Source organism: Quercus suber, unplaced genomic scaffold, assembly GCF_002906115.3.
Source record: "Quercus suber isolate HL8 unplaced genomic scaffold, Cork oak 2.0 scaffold_805, whole genome shotgun sequence".
Classification (NCBI taxonomy): domain Eukaryota; kingdom Viridiplantae; phylum Streptophyta; class Magnoliopsida; order Fagales; family Fagaceae; genus Quercus; species Quercus suber.
In genome coordinates this window covers 40,378-46,749 of record NW_027070240.1, presented here as the reverse complement: position 1 = coordinate 46,749, position 6,372 = coordinate 40,378, and positions in this window count along the sequence as shown.

Genomic DNA, 6,372 nt, shown 5'->3' with positions numbered 1-6,372 from the left:
TTCTCACCTATTAGGTCTCAAACTATACCTGTGGGCAACTGATTTGAAGGAGATATCACCTTAGAAGTTGTAGGTGTAGGAAGCAAATGTGTCATGAGCTTCTTCTTCTTCTTCAATTACTTCTGCTTGGCAGTGCCCCTTTTTAGTGTTTTATTGTTAAAGTCGGTTCTGACGTTGCAGTCTTTCTTGTTCTCGGAAGCATGACTCCAAGCATTTTTCAAAGCAATACACTTGCGCTTGGGACGTGGGATGAAAATGTCTGCTACATTGAGCTTTACAGTTAAAAAAGGCATGTTTCTACAATTTCCATGGTTTCTTTAAGGCTGATTGGATCAAGCGAATCAAGTTCATCAGATTGAGCTTGTATTATTACTACAAGCATAAGAGAAGTAAAGTCCATCATTGCCACTAATCTCCACATATCATATTTTTTCATAGCTTCTTGCCTTTCTCTCAGCTTAATTGTTATGTCATTTGGAGGCACTGCATATATATAGTACTATATATAGAAACATAAAATTGAAAGGTTGTAATTAAAGACTTCATAATGCATAATAATTCAGATAAATTTCAAATTAATGATATTTTTAGTTTTAACAAAGAAAAACCTTCGTTATTTTTTATTTTATTTTTATTTTTTTTAAAGCAAATTAGAATGCTTTTCACATATTTTGCTACAAACATATGTGACTGTGATTGATAAACCATCATTTTTCATGGATGCACAACTTTTTTTCCCTCCATCATTCACAGTCGCACATGTCAGAGTTGTTATAAAAGTTGTGTCCATAAATTGGATCTATAATTCCTTGTCCATTTGGTGTTTGGTCTGACTCGACATAATGGACTCATTATAGCTTCTACCAACTAGCTAGTCAACTTCTTGTTGAAGAATTATTAAATTTTTTATTCTTCAAAGTAATTGAGAGACTTTGTTATCACTACCATGAATTAGAAAATCCAAACCAGTATGTTCTTGGGCATGAGCATAAACTGCTTAACTCGTCAAGGGTTAATGCTTTTGGATTATCTAGAAACTAGTTTTGACCAGTGGGGTCAGTTGCCCATAAGTTTTATTGATTAGAGGCAAGTTCAAATGACTCTTCTTTAGAAAGGTTCTCCAAGTTAAGAAAAAAAAAAAAAAAAAAAAACTTTATAATTGGAGAGGTTTAAGTTTTTAAAGTCGGATCTAGGTTTAACTAGAAGGAGAGTAGGAGGCTGACATTTCATGTACAAATCGCGACTTGTCGGCAAATCGAGTCCTAATGAGTTGCAAATGGTGGTGGTGGGGCTACTGACAGTGAAGGCAAGGGTAAGGGTGAAGGTGAAGGTGAAAGATTTTATTTTATTTTTATTATTATTATAATTTATGACTGGGTTAATGACCAATATTTGACTTAATAAATTGTCACACATGACATAATATTATTGATATTATTGAGTAGCAGCCAGGAAAGACAAAAGAGGCATATTAGGCATTGGCTATCAGGATGGCAATTGCAAAGGACACCAAAAAAAAAAAAGTGTTTTGACAATTACATATAAATTTGTTACAGAATCATTCCCATTTCAGGAACTCGGTTAGTTTTCGTAGTTGTTCCAGCAGGGCCAAACTCAACCAGCAGAGGCTTTTTACAGCAGGATATATAAAGATTTCATTGTAAAATGTAATGATATTCAACATTATCTAGTCCTGTTTTCTGTTTTCAAACTGTTCAGAGGGTTGAACTTATCTAGAAACTGACAACTAAAGAGTAGAGAATAGGCGACGACATATCCCATTGTGCCATGTCCATGACCAATGAACAAACACATTGCGAAAAAACTTGAAGTTTACACATCACAGACCATCAAACTTGCATTTTAAAATAGCATGGAACCAATAAAAACAGCACATGTTATTTTATTAGTAATCAACTAAAACCAAAAGTGCCGCAACAGTAAAGAACCAAAAATAATGGAATTCTGTGAGCCTTGGTCTATGTGAGGCATTGAGTCTAACCAGGAGCACGTCTTGTCTATATAATATGTACAAGCTGAAATGTAGAATTTATTATTACTACACTCTTGTTAAGTTATAACAACGTCATATTTCGGTCTATATGGTCTAATTTGGTCCATTCCGTGAAGTTCGGTCCATTCTGGTCCCTTTCAATATATTCAGTCTATTTTTGGTCCATTCGGTCCACCTCGGTGATGCTTTGAGAGGAAAGGTTTATGGAGAAAAGAGGAGTCGCTTCATCGATAATTATGTCACCTTCTCTTCACAGCATAATGTTGGTAGGTTTTTATAAAATTATATTTTTCTTATGTTTACAGTTTTGTATTTTAATTTTTAATTTTTATTTTTTTTATGAGTGATGGATTTACTGATATTTGCTTTCTCTTTAGGTCATTCAAAATGTATAGGGGATGAATTATTTGTAAGTAGTATTAAAAATAAATTCCAACCACACATTACATTATTTACAAAATATCTAGCTTTATATAATAATTGAATGTAAAATGCATTATATTTCCCTGAAAAAAATTTATAAAATTTAAAACATTTTCAAATCATGTACTATGTAATAAAAATTGGGCTTAGAAGCCATGGTTGCACTAAGTGGCTGCACCAAATTGCAGAATTAAAAAAAAAAAAGATATAATTTTTTTGTGTTTATCTTCTTCTCTTATAATTTTTAAGTAGATAAAAATCTTAATTTGATTACAAATATATTATTTTTATCAAATTTTCATCTACCAATCTTTGGATAGACACAAAAATTTAATTTCTCTCATCAAATTTTACTCTATTTATTTTTGGATAGATACAAAAGCTTGATGTTGATATCCACATTTTTTTTTTACTTCAAATATTTGTAACATAGTGGGAAGTTTAATTTTTAAGAGTTTGAGTTTGAGACAGAGTTTAACTAGAATTGATTTTACTTAATTTTTTTATTTTATTTTATTTTTTTAATTTCAGGAGATGTATTCACACGGTTACATGGCTAAGAGATTTTTTTGATATGCCCAAGAGAACTTTTTTTTTCCCTATCCTTTTGGAGATAAAAAGAATGGTTGTACGTTAAAGAAAGAAAAATTAATCAAAATTACACTCTTATATTAAAGATAATTATCTTGAAAATAAACTCTATTAGCTTAGCTTTAAAAGATATAAAATTCTATTTCAACTAAAATTCTAACTAAAACCAAAAGTTTCATATTATATATATATATATAATTAATTAATTTGTTCATCATTTGATTTATTGAGATTCATAAATATTTAATTTTGCAGATTCATAAAGGGTTCTATGAAACTAAACACGTGAAGCATAAAATGCAAGGTTTGTTTTTGTATTTTCTATATTAAGTCTGTCATATCTCATGTCTTTTTTTTCCCCAAAATTTTTGGTGAATTTTACTTCTTTGATCATTACAATTTAGGAGTAAAATATGTAGCTGAGACTCAATTGGCATGACAATAAATAATAAGGCCAGATTCATGATTTTTTATTTATTAATATTTTGAACGTCCAAGTATCTATCATTTTTTAGGGTTTTTTTTTTTTGTTTTTGTTTTTGTTTTTGTTTTTGTTTTTCTCTCAAATTCAGTCCCTCTCTTTGCTTTAAAAAATAAATTCCCAATTTTGTTATTTTATTTTATTTTATAATTCATGTTTTTTTTAGGGACTTTGCTTGAGGTTTTGAAACACTTGATCAAACAATACTCTTTGTATAGAGTTTTTCTCAAAAAAAAAAAAAAAAAAAAAATTCTTGAAGTTTATATTTACACATTTTTGGGAAATGTTTGAAGCTAAAAATAGATCTGTAATCTATTTTACACTTTAGCCAGCCACATTTTTACAGTCAAGGAAATGATTTTCATTTGACCAAATTTTCCATGCACAACCAAACACACAGCAAGGTGTAAACTGATTTCTTGAAATGCTTTTCAGGTGAAAACAAGCACTAAGTACATTTGCAACTTCTCAAATTTTGTTTATTTTACCTGTAAATGTGTGCACATTTATTTATTTTATTAAAACTAATAATTGCCCGGTGTGCACAGCTTAATTACAAGTTATATATGTCGAAACTATACTAATAATTCATGAGCCACACAAAAAAATCAAATTAATTTTGCAACATGTAATTCATACATATATTAAGTCACTTTGTGCATACATGGTGTGTAATATATAATTAATTTTATTTAATTCCTTGAAACTTTTGTTAATAGAATTTTAAGTGAATTATAATTTTGAATTTATTAGACTTAAAAAATAAACTTCTATTCATAGTAAACTATTAACAATAGAGTTTAATTTTCGACAACAACTTAATAATAAATGAAAGAGTAAATTTTAAATTTTTTAACATTATCAAAATTATCTTAATGATCACTAAACTGACAATGATATGAATCCTCTTTCTCTTGTATGAATGGTAGATATTTTATGTAAACCCTTTATATTTACTTAATATTTTCAAATAAAAATTCAAGGGAGTGATTACCATGTTGCTCTATGTTGGAAGTAATGAATAATTACTAAAACTAACTATATTAATAAATCTGGATTCCTATCACCAAACATAATTTAAACAAATAATAAATCAATGGCCTTTTTGAGGAGAAAACATTACATTTGAGCACTATTTCAACTTTCTTGATACATAGCAAACAAAGAAGGAATAAGTGTTAACCTTATGTATTGAGTAAATTACTTGAGATGATTAAATATGAGAGCAAATCTAAGATTTGAAGCTTTTTGATATATATTATAATTATAATAGAACTTTTGGTTTATTAAATTTGTTTGAATAGAATTTTATATCTTTTAAAGCTAAGCTAATAGAGTTTATTTTCAAGATAATTATTTTAATATAAGAGTGTATTTTGATTAATTTTTCTTTCTTTACTACAACACATTCTTTTTATTCCAAAGAAAAAAAAATTCAAAAGAATGTTGATATCAACATTAAGCTTTTGTGTCTGTCCAAAATAAATAGAAGAAAATTTGATGAAAAAATTAATTTTCATGTCTATCCAAAGATTGGTAGATGAAAGTTAATAAAGATTTTATCAACTTAAACATTATAAGAGAGAAGATAAGTATAAAATTATATCTTTTTTTTTTTTTTTTTTTAATCTGTAATTTGGTGCAGTCACTTGGCGCAACCACAACTTTTAAGCCCAACTTTCATCGCACGCGCAAGCACGTGTGATGAGGCGAGTATGATTACATTCTTAGTGTAATGCAAGTTAAGATTTGTTTTTTTTTTTTCAATTTTATATCTAATCTTTACTCGCTATCATACATTATACTACCCAGCCTACTGTTCTTTTTTGAGCAATCTACTATTTTAGTCCTTAAATATAATTTGAGTTCAATTTTGTCTTCAATTTTTTTTTAATGTTAGTCAAAATTTCATTCTCACATTGAAAATAAGGGAATTTTTTTTTATTGTTTTTAAGTATGATTACTAATAGGCTAAAATGTATTAAAATAGATTGGGCCATGTATGTTTCAGTTTCTATTGGTTTTTTCATTTTTCTTGTGTTTGCACAAACAAAAGGTCATCTGTATCTTTATTTAAAATTCTAGATAATTGATATATAGTTTTACTTTGTTATATATGAAATTCTCGTTGATTTTATTTTTTTTATCTTTTTAGGTTATATGTTCCTGGATTTAAATTTTGAAAGGGTATAATAATATATATTTCAATTTTACGTCACGTGTCTCATTTATTTTTAATTTGTGCAAGTGAATTATTGGGTGTAAAAATCGAACAGTCTAAATCCAATTAGATTTTAAATTGGATTTCAATTAGAGTCAATTTTCTGTCAAGTGTCCATTTAAGTTTTTAATCTTGTAGTAGGGATTATTGGGTGCAAAAACTGAAGAGTCTAAATAAACTAAATTCTAAACTATTCATATTTATATGGGCAAACTTAGGTACAGTCCTTAGGTTCCATACTTAAAATTTGACTCCGTCCAATTTAACCACCCAAGCAAATGGTGTTAAAACTAAATTTTCTTCTTCTTCTTTTCTTCTCTTCTTTTTCCTTCTTCCTCTTTTTTCCTGTACTGCAAAAGGTTTCTCTTCCAAACCCAAATTTCTCTTCCAAACCACCATGACCTTCTCTTCCAAACCTAAAACCAAAAAAGAAGAAAAAAAAATCTCATAGCTCTCTCTCTCGATTTGTGTGTGTGTGTGTGTGTGTGTCTATTTCCTTTCTTCTTTTCTGATCTATGATTTCTCTCTCTTCTCTCTCTCTCTCTCTCTCTCTCTTCTCTCTCTCTCTCTCCTCTCTCTCTCTCTCTCTCTNTTATGTCAAATTAATCTAAGGACGGAATCCTGCTCCCTGGTTCGATCTTA